We start from the raw sequence: 15,418 nt of genomic DNA, 5'->3' as shown, positions 1-15,418 counted from the left end.
TGCTGAGTCGGTATCTGCCCAGGACTGTCAGTGCAGAGCGGGGATGCTGCCCCCCGGTGTCCGTCCCCCTCCTGTCTCTGCAGTGGGGTCCCCCAGCCCCTTTTCTCTCCCCACTTTTCCCCTAGACCTCCCCCACCCTGTATTTCTATTGTACAAACCCCCAGAGATTTCTTCTCCCCTGCCCCCCAAATCTCCCCACCCCAGGGGTGGCTGTGATACCGGAGCTTCCAAATGTCCCCTCGTGGTGGGTTCAGGCGACGAAGGTGAGTGAGAAGTTCAGGCAGCATCATGAGAACCTGGACGAATGAACGTTGGGGGGAAAGTTGGCGTGATAGAAAGACGGGATTAGTCCAACCCAAGCGGCTGCCAGACAGACCCCACGGGCTGGGCTGGGGCCTGCCTGGGACACGGGAGAAGTGTGGGACCAGAAATCTGTGACCGAAAATTGAGGTGTTGGAAACGAGGCCTCATTGGTGGATGAAAGATTGCGCGGACGGGCTGTGCCACCCACCACCCCTTGGGGCCTGAAAGAAAGAGGCTCGCTTCACTGTCATGGCTGCCAGCCCCTGTCTCCTGGGCCTCCCGGGCCATCCGGACCCTGCTCCATGGAGGCGTCCTGAGCAGAGCGGCTGGAGAGAGGGACCCCGACACCATCGCCCCTCCCCCAGCTGAACCCCCAACCTGGGAGGAAACGGATCAGACTTTAACAGCAGCTGTGGCGATGCCGACTTCAGCCCAGCTCTGCTATCTCCTATGCCCCCCCAGGACAGTCGCTAGGGGCTCCGGGGCCAGCGGGGAGATGGCCAAACCCGGGGGATTTTCTGGCTAGAGACTCGCTCCAGCGAACGGGGCCAGGGCTGGAACAAACCCCTCGTTTCACACAGCGCCTGCCACGGCTCCCCTGGTTCCTGCTCTGCTGTGTCTGTACCAGCCGGTCCCAGGGGTCAGTGGGGGGTTTGCTGTGGGGCTGAGCAGGCTGCAGGCACTGGACCCCACGTGACCCATGTTTAACCCTGTTCAGTGTGGGGCAGGGGCTGGGGCGTGTTCGCACCTTGGGCCCTTTATTGCATCTCCAGGGCCCAGAGTGATTTAGCCACCAGCACTTCTAGGCCTTCTCCATGGCAGTGATTTGTGGAAAGAATAGTAAATATGGGAGGCAACCAGCTTGGCTTAACAGTGAAATCCTTGCTGACCTTAAATGCAAAAAAGAAGCTTACAAGAAGTGGGAGATTGGACAAATGACCAGGGAGGAGTATAAAAATATCGCTCAGGCATGCAACAGTGAAATCAGGAAGGTCAAATCGCACTTGGAGTTGCAGCTAGCAAGAGATGTTAAGAGTAACAAGAAGGGTTTCTTCAGGTATATTGGCAACAAGAAGAAAGTCAAGGAAAGTGTGGGCCCCTTACTGAATGAAGGAGGCAACCTAGTGACAAAGGATGTGGAAAAAGCTAATGTAGTCAGTGCTTTTTTTGCCTCTGTCTTCACAAACAAGGTCAGCTCCCAGACTGCTGAACTGGGCAGCACATTATGGGGAGGAGGTGACCAGCCCTCCGTGGAGTAAGAAGTGGTTCGGGACTATTTAGAAAAACTGGATGAGCACAAATCCATGGGGCCGGATGTGCTGCATCCGAGGGTGCTAAAGGAGTTGGCGGATATGATTGCGGAGACATTGGTCATCATCTTTGAAAACTCATGGCGATCGGGGGAGGTCCCGGATGACTGGAAAAAGGCTAATGTAGTGCCCATCTTTAAAAAAGGGAAGAAGGAGGATCCGGGGAACTACAGGCCAGTCAGCCTCACCTCAGTCCCTGGAAAAATCATGGAGCAGGTCCTCAAGGAATCAATTCTGAAACACTTAGAGGAGAAGAAAGTGATCAGGAACAGTCAGCATGGATTCACCAAGGGGAAGTCGTGCCTGACTAACCTAATTGCCTAATGATGAGATAACTGGCTCTGTGGATGGGGGGAAAGCAGTGGATGTGTTATTCCTTGACTTTAGCAAAGCTTTTGATACGGTCTCCCACAGTATTCTTGACGCCAAGTTAAAGAAATATGGGCTGGATGAATGGACTTCAAGGTGGATAGAAAGCTGGCTAGATCGTTGGGCTCAAAGGGTAGTGATCAATGGCTCCATGTCTAGTTGGCAGCCGGTTTCAAGCGGAGTGCCCCAAGGGTCGGTCCTGGGGCCGGTTTTGTTTAATATCTTTATTAATGATCTGGAGGATGGTGTGGACTGCACTCTCAGCAAGTTTGCAGATGACACTAAACTGGGAGGCATGGTAGATACACTGGAGGGTAGGGATCGGATACAGAAGGACCTGGACAAATTAGAGGATTGCGCCAAAAAAAAAACTGATGAGGTTCAATTTAGGATGGAAGAATCCTATGCACTGCTACAGACTAGGGACCGAATGGCTAGGTAGCAGTTCTGCAGAAAAGGACCTAGGGGTCACAGTGGATGAGAGGCTGGATATGAGTCAACAGTGTGCTCTTGTTGCCAAGAAGGCTAACGGCATTTTGGGCTGTATAAGTAGGGGCATTGCCAGCAGATCGAGGAACGTGATCGTTCCCCTTTATTCGACATTGGTAAGGCCTCACCTGGAGTACTGTGTCCAGTTTTGGGCCCCACACTACAAGAAGGATATGGAAAAATTGGAGAGAGTCCAGTGGAGGGCAACAAAAATGATTAGGGGTCTGGAGCACATGTGAGGAGAGGCTGAGGGAACTGGGATTGTTTAGTCTCCAGAAGAGAAGAATGAGGGGAGATTTGATAGCTGCTTTCAACTCCCTGAAGGGGGGTTCCAAAGAGGATGGAGCTCGGGTGTTCTCAGTGGTGGCAGATTACAGAACAAGGAGCAATGGTCTCAAGTTTCAGTGGGGGAGGTCTAGGTTGGATATTATGAAACACTATTTCACTAGGAGGGTGGTGAAGCACTGGAATGTGTTACCTAGGGAGGTGGTGGAATCTCCATCCTTAGAGGTTTTCAAGGCCCGGCTTGACAAAGCCCTGGCTGGGATGATTTAGTTGGGAATTGGTCTTGCTTTGAGCAGGGGTTTGGACTAGATGACCTCCTGAGGTCCCTTCCAACCCTGATATTCTATGATTTGGCGGAGCCAGATGCGGTGAGGCGGGAGTTGGGGGGAAGTAGGTTGGGGGTGTGAGGAGGGGGGTTTAGGGTAGAGGGGGTCGGGATGGGGGACAGGAGTTTGAGGGTAGACAGCCAAATGTCAGAACCAGGGGACAGGATTTTTGGGGGTATGACGGGGGAGAGGGTAGATGGTGCCCCCCAGGAGAGAGTTGCCATTTCCACCCCTCGGCAGGTTCCCCTCTCAGTACCCCCTCCTGCTCCTGACCCCTCAGTCCTGGGTCCCCCACTTTCTTTCCCCTCAATCTCCTGCCCCCACAATGCCCCGCACCCCCTTCTGCCTCACATTCCCTGAGGGAGGGGATAGGGGATGGGTTGGGTAGAACAGGGGGCATGAGGGGACACAACTGGTGGGTGAAGGGACATAGGACGGGGGCAGAACTGGGTGGATGGGGACCTGAGGGGGGGATGTGAGGGAACTACAGGGCAGGGGGCAGAAAGGGGGGACAGGGAGATGAGGGGACATGGGACGGGGTGGGGGGACATGTATGTGGGAGCAGACATAGGCCAGAGGGCAGAACAGGGGGGAGAAAGGGACATCAGGGGACAGGGGTGGGTTTGAGGGGATATGAATGGGGGAGGGGAAGCAGGACAGGGAGAGGAGGGGCCCAATGCATGAATGTCGGGGGTGGGAGGTGAAGGGCAAACGAGCTGGGGAGCCAGAGCTGGATCATCTGCTGGGGTGGGGGGAGATTCTCTTGAGCTATGTCCCCATATTCTTGCCCCTCCCCATTCTGCGGGGCTGGTCGGCTGCCCCCCATCTTTTTTGCAGCAGGACCCTGAGCTGTGTGGACCCACTGCCCCGGGGATGGGCTGGGGAAGGGACATGGGGCCTTTCACCTCTAGGGGGCTGGTGCTAATCTGTGTCCTTTACTCTAAGCACCAGACCCCACCCCCCAACCAGAGCCAAGGAGAGAACCCAGGAGTCCTGCCTCCCAGCAACCCCCACCCCAATCACTAGACCCCATTCCCCTCCCAGAGCCGGGGCATATAACAGGGAAGGTGCCGGGCATCAGGTTTACACAGAGTTTCACTGGCAGTAGAGCAAACACCAGTTGAGGGCAGGTTTTATTGGCTGCTCCTTTAACAACTCAGGATCTACATTTATTCCTCCCTCCCCCACTCACGGGGGCCAGAAACCACAACCCCCACCCCTCTGTCTTGCCTCTGTGCCACATCACTGAGCTAAGAACGGCAATTCAGTGACACTACCTGGGAAGGAGGTTGGCCAGACTCCTCCACCCTCATGCTCCAGGGCGGGCACTGGGACCAGCTGGGTCAGGAAGGAATCTCTGCCCCGCTCCATGGGAGAGGGTCACTCCGTGGGGGGCACTGTGGGGGGTGGGGATCCCTCCTCTGCTCTGAGCTGCTGCTCCAGGGAGGTTGGACGGGTCTGTTGGAAAAGTTCGGGGCAGCCTGGGCATCTCTTGACATCTCCTGAGGTTCCCCGTTTCCCAGCTGATCCCCCAGACTGGGCAGCTCCCATGTGGGGCTGGGAGGTGATGGGGTGGGGAGACACACCAGGCAGCTGCAGGAGGGGATGGGGTTTGCTGGGTGTTGCAGGGAGCTGGCTTTCCTCTGAGCATGGTAGATTTGCCTCGGAGAGAGCAGAGAAACCATCTGATGGGAAGAAAGGGGCCGAGTGCATCACAGGCTTCCTGGGGCTGCAGCCCCCGGCACAGTTCCTCATTCCGCTCACACTCGGGCCTCTAACTCAGTGGAGCTCAACACCGGGGCATTGGTGACAGCGTTGAGGGGCCCCCACTGCCCCGTCATGGCGTCTTCTTTCACAGTCCTCCTCCTCGGTGAGTATCGGAGACAGCCAGGGCATGTGCCCATAGGGTGGAGGATCTGAGACCAGGCGTGTGCCAATAGTGGGGATTTGAGACCAGGGCATGTGCCCGGGGGGGGGGGGAAATCTGAGACCAGGGTGTAGGATCCAGTTGCTCTGGAATCTGGTCACTAACGAGCCATCTCCTTTCCAGGCTGCTGGCTGGCCGGGCACAGCGGGGTGTGGGGAGGTGAGTATCAGTCTGTGGGGAAGACGGTAACATCAAGGATGGGGGAGGGGATACATGGGGTGGGGAAAAGAGGAACTGAGCCCTGAACCTTCCCCAAAACTCAACCGAAACTCCCCCTGTGAGCTCAGACCCAGCCTCATTCTTCTCAGTCCTGCCACCCCTCCCTGGAGTAACTGGGAGCTGAATCTGGCTCCCGGGGTCTGAGGAAGCAGATGGGAACTGTCCCCTGGTTCAATGTCCTGCCCCCTACAGGCTGTGAGGATCAGGGGTGGGGGCGGCACGTGGATTTATTTCAGCTCATATAAATGCTAACAGGGGCCGTCCGTTAGCTCTGGATCCCCTCGGGGAACCAAAACATTCACGGTCAGTGCAGCCATGGGGAGAACCCCCCAGATCCGCCCCCAACAGCTCCCTCCCCTGCACTCACATCCCCCAGTTCCCAAGGCCTGGGGAAAGGTGGGTCTTGTGCAACTCCCGCCGGTCACAGATTCTATTTCCAAATCCGAGTCGGTGGGCAGAGCTGCAGGGGGCCCACTGGTCAGGCTCCCTGGCTGGCCTCAGGTGGAGTCGGAGTGGGGCAGGTGATATCTCATGCAGCTGGGTCCTGAGCTACATGTGAGTTGTGACAAACTGGGACTGTTCTTAATGTGGTCTTTGAATGCGGAATGGGGAGTGTTGGCCTGGGAAGGCAGGGGAGTGTGGCTAGGATGGTCTGCTTTGGGGGAGGGGAGACTGGCCTTGAGGGAGGATACTTGAGCATGTAACATGAGAACCCAGGAAGGGGTTAGAGGCCAGGTGACACCTTTGCCTGGGAAACTGAACAAAGGCTGGAGGAAGAGATGCTGGGGAGAGGGAGAGTTTCAGGAGCTGGCTGGTAATGGAGGGAGCCCAGACGGGGCTCTGCCTCCACCCAGTGGGGCTGTGGTGTCCCTGGGACCCCAAGATGGACCTAACTGAGGGGGTCCTGTTTTCTGTGCCTGCAAACCTGTCTTAGGCTACATTTTCACTACGAGGGGGGGCGGTCGATTTAAAATACGCAAAGTCAGCTACGCGAATAGCGTGGCTGAATTCGACGTATCTGAGGCGACTTACCCTGCTGTGAGGACGGCGGCAAATCGACCTCCGCGGCTCCCTCATCGAAGGCGCTTACTCCTACCTGCGCTGGTGGAATACAAGCGTCGATTCGGGGATCGATTGTCGCGTCCCGACAAGACGCGATAATTCGATCCCCGAGACATTGATTTCTACCCGCCGATTCAGGTGGGTAGTGAAGACGTAGCCTTGGACTGTGTTCCTGTCCTCTAAATAAACCTTCTGCTTCACTGGCTGGCTGAGAGTCATGGTGAATCTCAAGGAAGCCGGGGGTGCAGGGCCTTGTGTCCCCCCCCCACTCTGTGACATGGGTGAACCCCCTGCCCTCAAGCCCCATGGGCGGCACTGCCTGCCCAAGTAGGGGACAGACTCCTACGCTAGGTCTACACTACGGGGGGGGGGGGGGTTGACCTAAGATACGCAACTTCAGCTACGTAAATAGCATAGCTGAAGTTGCGTACTTTAGGTCGACTTACCTGGCTGTGAGGACGGCGGCGAGTCGACCACTGCCGTGCCGCCGTCGACTCCGCTTCCGCCTCTTGCCACGGTGGATTTCCGGAGTCGACGGCAGAGCCATCGGGGATCGATTTTATCGCGTCTTCACTAGACGCGATAAGTCGATCCCCAATAGATCGATTGCTATCCGCCGATCTGGCAGGTAGTGAAGATGTGCCCCTAGAGAGGCCGAATGATGGATGGACTGAATGGGAGTGGAGGGGCGGTGGGGGTTGTGTCTCCCCTGTTTAACTCCTATCTCTTGTTGAAAGCAGGGTGTGAATTTCTCAAACCCACCATCTGGGTGAGCCCCAGCAGGGTGGTGGCGCTCGGGGGAAGCGTCACCATCCACTGTGAGGGTCGGCCACGGTCCATGGAGTTCTTTCTGGGTAAAGCTGGACACCAGAACCCGCAGGTGCGGACGGTGCCTGATGGGACCGTGGCTGAATTTCCCATCGCCAGTGTTGGCCAGGAAGATGGAGGGAGCTACACCTGCCACTATCGCTCTCTAGCGGATCAGAATCGCTGGTCGTATCCCAGCGACCCCGTCGACATGATTGTCGGAGGTGAAGGAGGGGCCCAGCTCAGAGTCCCGCTCTGGAGATTTGGGGCAGAGGAAGGGGGGATCCCTGCCCCCAGGGGGAGCTGCAGAGCGGGGGGGCCTTTCCCAAACAACACCTCAGTTAGGGGGTGATAGGTGGAGCTGAAGGTCATAAACCTCAGTGTATAGTAGACACTTGCACAGTCCCCTACAAGTCAGTGGTGGTGCTGTGCACAGAACCCAGGAGTCCTGGTCCCCATCCCCCCCTGCTCTCACCCATAAATAAAATAAATTAATGGAGATATCCTAGAACTGGAAGGGACCTTGAAAGGTCATCAAGTCCAGCCCACTGCCTTCACTAGCAGGACCAAGTACTGATTTAGTCCCAGATACCTAAATGGCCCACTCAAGGATTGAACTCACAACCCTGGGTTTAAGCAGGCCAATTCTCAAACCACTGAGCTATCCCTCCCCCTAGACCCCACTCTCCAGACCCCACTCCCAGAGCCGGGGACAGAACCCAGGAGTCCTGGCTACCAGCCCTTGCAGCAGAGAAGTCAGGAAGTGAATGGACCCTGGAGACTGGACTGGCCTGTCACACACTAGGGAACAGAGCTCTGGGCCCCCAGGGGCTGGGGTTGCTCCGAGTCTCATGCTGTTAGCCCAGGGCTCAGAGGAAACTCTGGACCCTGTGGAAAGGCATCCAGGAGCCCGTCCCCAGGGCCACCGGGTCTGACCCACCACTGATGCTGCGTGGTAAGGACAGATCCCAGGACTGAGTGACGGGGCCTGCGTCTCACGGCCTGTCTGCTTCCCACTGCAGAGCTCAGCTACCCCAAACCCAGCATCTCTCTGAGCCCCAGCGTGGGGGTCTCCCTGGGGGGAGCCGTGACCGTCCGGTGTCGGGGGCAGCACCAGGGTGTGCAGTTCGTGCTGAATAAAGAGCAACGCCATTTCCCACCTGCGGATTCGGACGGGTTTGAGGCTGTGTTTCCCATCAGCAACGTGAGCCGGGAGGACGGCGGGAACTACAGCTGCTCCTATCACAGCCGATCGGAGCCGTTTGCCGTGTCGTACCCCAGCGAACCAGTGGAGCTGGTGGTGAGAGGTCAGGGGCCCGCCTCGGCATCCCCGTTCCCAGGCCCCCCACACAAGCCAGACCCTCACAGGGGCTTGGAGCCAATGGGATGCTCAGAGCCAGGCTCTGCCCTGAGCCCTGACCCAGAAGAGGGAAGCCCAGCCAGTGAGCGGGGACAGAGTCACTGGGGAGTTCCCCAGCCAGAAGGGAGAAGCAGCCCCTGGACACTCGGGGCGGGGAGGCTACTTTAATACTGCCTCTTGTGTGTAGGAACCGTGAGTCGCTATTTAATCCTGTGATCCCATCTCCCTGTTCTCCAGGCCCTTTTCCAGGCAGTGCCCTGGCTGGGGCTGAATGAGGCAGGGCTGCAGGAGAAGCAGTGGCTTGGTGGACATGGCGCTGGGCTGGGACCCTGGAGATCTGGCCCAGCCCCTGGTGCGGCCACAGACCCTGTGTGATGGGAGCACGTTGTGGTTTTCAAAAGTGTCCTTCCTTGTGGGGGGGCTCAATCTTGGGGGATCTCAGGCCGAGAACCGACAAACCAAGATGCCCACAGATAGTGGAGACCTCTGCCAACACTGGTCTCAATAGCGCTGCATAAACACAGGGTGAATAGACAGTCCCTGCCCCTGGTAGCTCACTAAGGAAAGTGAATCTGTCTGTGCCCCAGTTCCCCCCCTGTAGAATAGGGATAAAGTTGTCTCACTGCCTCCCATGGGGATGACTCCTTTCCTCTGTGGGGCTCAGACCCTGCCATGCTGGGTGCCAGAGACCAGCCCATGAGTCACTCTGTGCTGGAGGGACTGGATGCAGTGAATGAGGCAGGGGCCACACATGGCATATGAGCACCCCAAGAACAAGGCAGCCGCAGCCCCGTGTCTGTGGGGCTGGAAGCCCAACTCGCAGGGCCAGGATTCTGGGATCTGGGAGAGAATCTCTGACGGGGCCCCCTGGATCTCCCCGTGCCTGGGAACGGCTGGGGAATAATAGAAGATGAGGATGGAGATTCCACCACCTCCCTAGGGAGCCCATTCCAGTGCTTCACCACCCTCCTAGTGAAATATTTTTCCCTAATATCCAACCTAAAGCTCCCCCACTGCAACTTGAGACCATTGCTCCTTGTTCTGTCCTTTGCCCCCATTGAGAACAGTCGAGTTCCATCCTCTTTGGAACCCCCCTTCAGGTAGTTGAAAGCTGCTATCAACCCCCCCCCACACACACACACACACTCTTCTCTTCTGCAGCTGGAGGACGGGGCTGGGTGGGTGCCTGGGTCTGGCTCTCACATCCTCTCTCCTGTGCGCAGATCCCAGCTTACCCAGACCCTCCATCTCTCTAAACCTCACTGGGGTCACCGCCCCAGGGGCAGACATCACCATCCGGTGTCAGGGGCAGTTCTGGGACGTGAGGTTCTTCCTGCACAAGGCTGGAGACCTGAACCCGCCGCGACACATGGACCCTGCTGGGGACGGGGCCGAGTTCCGCATCCCCACCGTGGGCCGGCAGCACAGAGGGAACTACAGCTGCAGCTACCGGCACCCATCAGAGCCCTTCGTCTCGTCACAGCCCAGCGACACCGTGGAGCTGATGGTAGCAGGTGAGGGGCCCGGCTCCACATCCCCGCTCCCAGCCAGACCCTCAAAAGGTCAGCACCTGACGGGATGCTCAGAGCCAGGCTCTGCCCAGAGCGCTAGGACTGGCCTGGCCAGGGAGCAGGGACAGTGTCACTGGGGGGTTCCCCAGCCAGGAGGGAGCAACAGCTCCTGGAGGTTCAGGGCCGAGGGAGGGGGGATCCCTGCCCTCAGGGGTAGCTGCAGAGCAGGGGCCTTTCCCAGGGGACGCTCCCCGGCTGCCCCTGCACTGGGGACTCACAGAGGAGTCAGGGCCCAGGGACTGCTGAGCCGGCCGGTCCCGAGCCACAAAGCCCCCTCCCCGGGACTGACAGTAACGATCGATGCTGAGTCACGGACTGAGGTGGATTAAGGTTTCCTGGGACCCTGGGCCAGAGCAAGGGGGATCCCTCCCCACCCCTTCCACCTGCAGCCCCTCTCCTGTTCTGCCTCCTCGGCCTGCGGCCCCACCCACGGCCCCACCCTTTTCTGCCCCTTCCCTGGGGCCCCGTCCAAATTCCACCAACGACCCCGCCCCATTCTGTCCCCCCACTGGAGCTCCACAACCCATTTCCTACTTTCTGCCCCCCGTTAATCCCAGACCGGAGAAGTTCTGTCCCCATGCTTTGGCCCCAGGGCGCAGCAGGTAGCGAGAGCTCCTCCCATCCCGGGGCCGCAGCAGAGATCCCGGGGGGTAAAGCTTCACCTGCCCCCCTACTCCCCCCACTGCTTGTGCGGGAACTGCAGGAACTGAGTCGGTGTTTCAGCTCCTCCCCCTGCCCCGACAGACTCTGGTTCTACTCCTGCAGGGGGAACCCACCCAACTTAGCCTTGAGTGGCACTAAATCCCACCCCCCCCCAAGGCAGCGCGGGGCCAGATACCAGGGGGAATCTATTGAGTCACAGATTATGTGGCAGCTTCTCTTCAGTGGTTGGCCAGGAGGAGGGATGGAGGTTGTTCACGGGGCATTGATTCCCCCCCACCAATGGATTTAGGAGGGGAGCGAAGCCTCCTGCTCTGACATGAACCCGCCACTAACGGAGCAGCCAGAGGCTTCCTCTGGGGGCAGCTGGGCCCATCAGTGGTCATGGGGGGTCGAGTTCCCTGGAGCTCCTTGTGAAGTAGCCAGGAGCAGCCAGCATGGGAGGTGGGATACCGGGCTAGATGGGCTCGTACACCCATGAGGAAGGGGGTGAAATGACGTCCAAGCTGGATCAGACAGCGCCCCCTAGCGCCGTGCTTTGGCGATGGGGCCAGCCCTGACTGATGGGGAGTACTCCCCCTACTGAGCCCCTCCCCCTGCAGCCCAGCGCCCCCTAGCACTACAAATCTCCCAAACGTTGCTGGCTCTGACCCCACTTGACGCCCTGGGGCCCCCCAACATCCTCCCCATAGAATTTTCTGCTGCCTGCACCCTGTGGTGTCCCAGCCCCTTGGGCGCCACGTGGCGTGGGAGGGGCTGGGGGGGAACATAACAGCTGCTCCTGGCACTCACAGCTGCTGCTGTTTCCCAGGTGTATCGGAATTGCCGGCACCTCCAGGTCTGACCAGCCCCACCATCGCCGGGGTGAGCGCGACAGCCGCCGTCCTCCTCCTCCTCGTGGCCTTCGTCTGCTTCAGAAAAATCCGAGCCAGTAAGTGCCTCACCCAGCAAGGGAAGGGTTAAACCTGCCGCTAAGCAGGGTGGGATGGGGTCATGGCTGGGGGGGGGACTGTGCCAGGAAAGCTAAGTAGTGGGGTGGGGGCTCAGCAGAGGGTGTTGTTGCAAGTGTAATCCCTGTACACATGCACCTGTCCCACCCCAGAGGGGCCGCATCTCAGGGCCAGCTGAGAGGTCCCCATATAACTAGTCACCATGCCCCACCCGCACCATCTGTGGCCGCATCTCAGCACTGGGCGAGGTGTCCCTGTATAACAAGCCATGGGCAGCGTGCCTCTCAGATACCTGTGGTGCCAGGGGAGCTGACCTATGGTTCGGGTTCATTAAAATGAGTCACTAACGAGGGAGGGTTGGGGACAGGAAAAGCCCCTGAGTTAATCTGCCCCTCCCCCCGGCGCATGCTATGGTGTTGTGCTGCCCCCTTCTGGTCAGTCCCACCACAGCAGGGATCCAGGCTCAGCACCAGCAGCAGAGGGGACCCCCCCCAAGCCCCCCAAGCCCTGCTGCCCTGTGGGGGTGAGTGGCCGAGCGCTGGGACCGGGGGATCCCGATTGGCTCATGGGGGATTCTGGTTTGTGTCCCTCTGCAGGAAAAGGAGCCGCACCAAGACTGAGCAGGTAGGAACCCGGCTCCTCCCCCCTCCCGATTGAACTGCCTGGGTCACAGGGCTTCTGGGCTCTGTCCCCGGCTCTGGGGGGGAAGTGGGGTTGGGAGCCAGGACCCCTCAGAGATGACCTGCGCCTGCTGACAGTGGAGGGGCACAACCCCAGAACAGCTGGAGTCACACCACGCCCCCCGCAGAAAGCAGTGACCCCCCCCCGTGCAGCTTCCAGCTGTTCCTCTGCTCCTGCCTCTCCCTCTCCCTGTCCAGCTCAGCTCCCAGCTCAGCTGCTGCGCAGGGAGGGGGCCGGGCTGCACCATGTGACTGAGCTGTCTGGGGGGGATGTCATGTGACCCTGCTTCCCCCCCCACACACACACATGTGTCGCCTCTGCCTGGGTTCTGTCCCCAGCTCTGGCAGGGGAGTGGGTCTAGTGGTTGTGGTTGCAGGGTCACCCAAGGGGGGAAAGTGGGGCAATTTTCCCCAGGCCCTGGTCTCCGCAGGGGCCCTGCAAGCCCTGGTCGAGAATCCCTTTCCTGGCTAGAGGCGCCTTTTTAATTTTTACTCACCCGGTGGCGCTCCAGATCTTTGGCGGCACTTCGGCGGGTGGGGGGTCCTTCAGTGCCAGGAAAGACCCACAGCCAGTGAAGGACACACAGCCAAAGACCCAGAGCGCCGCCCGGTGAGTACAAGCACCGTAGCGGGTGGCTCCTTTTTTTATGTCCGCTCCCCTGCTTTGCCCCTGTGTGGTTGGGGGTTAGGGAACAGTGTTCAGTGTAAGGCAGGATTGGAGGCTCTCTGGTGTATTGGGGAATCTCCCTGCGGGTGGGGGGATATGACATTTACAGGTGGATTTTTTCTCTTTTAGCACCATCCCCTTGGGGGTGTTGAAGGCCCCGGCTCAGCAAGACCTCGTCTGTGAGTAACACACCAAAGAGGGTACCATGGAGGGGGCAGGACACCTGGAGAGGGGCGGGGCTTGTGGGGGCTCCACCCATACGGGGCAGGACCTGGTTTACAGCTGCTGCTAGGCGGGATTAAGGACAGGGGGCCAGAGGTAGCCAGTGTCCGCTGAGCTTCCTGCCTCCTCCCGACCAGCTCCCTGTGCGTTACCCTCCCCTCCCCCTCTAGTTCAGGGTCTCCCTCTGTGAGGCCCCCCATTCTCCCACCCCAGCCCTGGGGCTTTGTTTGTGTCCCCTTCATTTCTCCATCAGACCTTCCCAGCCAATGACCTGGGGAGAATCCCCATCCAGTCCTGGTTCCCAGCCCCCTGCTCTAACCATTAGACCCCGCTCCCCTCCTAGAGCCAGGGTGACAACCCAGGCATCCTGCCTCCCAGCCCCCCTGCCCTGCCATAACCCCCTAGACTCTGTTGCCGTCTCTGTGCCTCAGTTTTCCTCTCTGTAACACGGGGCTAATGACCATGGCTCATGCTGTGGGGCAGGGGAGGGGTGGCTCTGACAGTCTCTGAGCCCCCTGGCTGGACGGAGGGGTCGGAGCTGGGTGTGGGGTTCTGCTCTGGGCCGGCTGGGGGTGCAGCTCAGCAGGTGTCTCTGTTCTGCAGACTCCTCCGTTGATGACGGGAAAGAGACACAGACCCTGGTAAGTGTCCCCTGTCCGCCCGTGGGCCCTGACCCCCAACTCTGACCAACATGGGCCCCACTCACCTTATCTGGCACACTCAGTATTTTGGGGTGGGGGTGGGGTTGCTGGGAGGGGCTCATGGGATCGCATCTGGGATTGCAGGGTTTATGTGAGTGTGTTTGTGTGTGTGTGTGTCCCTGTCACCACCTGCTGGAGGGGACAAGCCCTGCTCTGTGTGAATGTGTGTGTGGGCACTTGGTGCACACACATACACATCCCCCCTCCAGTGACTCTGTCTCCTCCTGTCCCCAGGAGCCCAACCCAGGCACCGATGGACTCACCTACGCTGAGCTGGACCACCAGGCGTGGCACGCAAGACGGCGGGACCTGGCCCCTGGCCCTGAGCCCGCCCAGCCCAGCGTATACGCCACAATCAACATGAGCCGGGGGCCCTGAAGTGAGAGCCCCCCGCAGCCTTGGGGTGCCGGCCCCCAGTGGGTGACAGACTCATTGACTCATAAGCTTTAAGGGTCCATCATGATCATCTGGTCTGGGCTGCTGCACATCGCAGTCCACAGAACCTCACCCACCCACTCCTGCAGCAGGCCCCTAGCCTCCGGCTGAGTCACTGATGGCCTCAAATCATGGATTAAAGACTTCAAGTTACAGAGAATTTACCACTGACACTAGTTGAAACCTGCCAGTGCCCCGCACCCCAGGCTGCAGACAAAGGCGAACCCGCCCCCCCACTCCCAGTGTCTCTGCCATTCTGACCTGGGGAAAATTCCTTCCTGACCCCAGATATGGCGACCAGTTAGACCCTGAGCATGTGGGCAAGACCCACCAGCCGGACACCTGGGAACGGATTCTCTGTAGTAACTCAGAGCCCTCCCCAGCGAGTGTCCCGTCTCCGGCCATTAGAGAGATTTGCTTCTAGCAGTCGCGGATTGGATCCATGCCATTGTGGGATGTCTCCTCATCCCATCCCCTCCAGAAATGTCTCAAGCTCAGTCTTGAAGCCAGTTAGGTCCCTTGAGAGGCAGCTCCAGAACTTCACTCCTCTGACGGTTGGGCCTTGTCTACACTACAGAGTGTTGTCGACAAAAAGCGCCATAATAAAATCGCTATTGCATGTTCACACTGCGCTTCCTCTGCCAGCAGAGCATGTCCACGTTTGGTGCTCCAGCATGAACAACAAGACCAGTGCATTGTGGGTAGCTATCTCATCATGCTACTCGTTACCTTCTACAGCTAGGGCTTGTGGGAAGGCGGGGGATCGCAGCGCATCATGGTGGCAGGCTCAGTGTCCCATTGTCAAGGTTCCTTCCCCACTCTGACCTCTAGGGTTCAGATGTGGGGACCCGCATGAAAGCCCCTTATGCTTATTTACCAGCTTAGGTTAACAGTAAGCTGCCAACACCAAGCATGTTCCAAATCTTAGGGGAGAGCCACTTGGAACTCTGCCTTTCCCCAAATATTTCCCAAGGCTCAACCCCCTCCTTTCCTGGGCAGATTTGAGACTAATTCCCACACCCCAAGTCCTTACACCCCTTTTCCTGGGTAGGCTTGAGAGCATACCCTCACCAAT

The 15,418-nt window shown here is 58.7% G+C and overlaps 1 long non-coding RNA gene across 1 annotated transcript; it reads left to right on the top strand.

The window, feature by feature from the left end:
- The first annotated feature begins 13,112 nt into the window (after positions 1–13,112).
- On the top strand, positions 13,113–14,274 carry LOC135976347 (uncharacterized). The gene is made up of 3 exons (XR_010593497.1): positions 13,113–13,164; positions 13,811–13,848; positions 14,143–14,274. It is a non-coding gene; the product is annotated as an uncharacterized LOC135976347 (long non-coding RNA).
- Positions 14,275–15,418: the final 1,144 nt, after the last annotated feature.

The sequence above is a fragment of the Chrysemys picta genome, chromosome 17 (assembly GCF_011386835.1).
Source record: "Chrysemys picta bellii isolate R12L10 chromosome 17, ASM1138683v2, whole genome shotgun sequence".
NCBI lineage: Eukaryota > Metazoa > Chordata > Testudines > Emydidae > Chrysemys > Chrysemys picta.
Note: the sequence above shows the minus strand (reverse complement) of the source record. Positions and strands in the feature narration are given on the sequence as shown.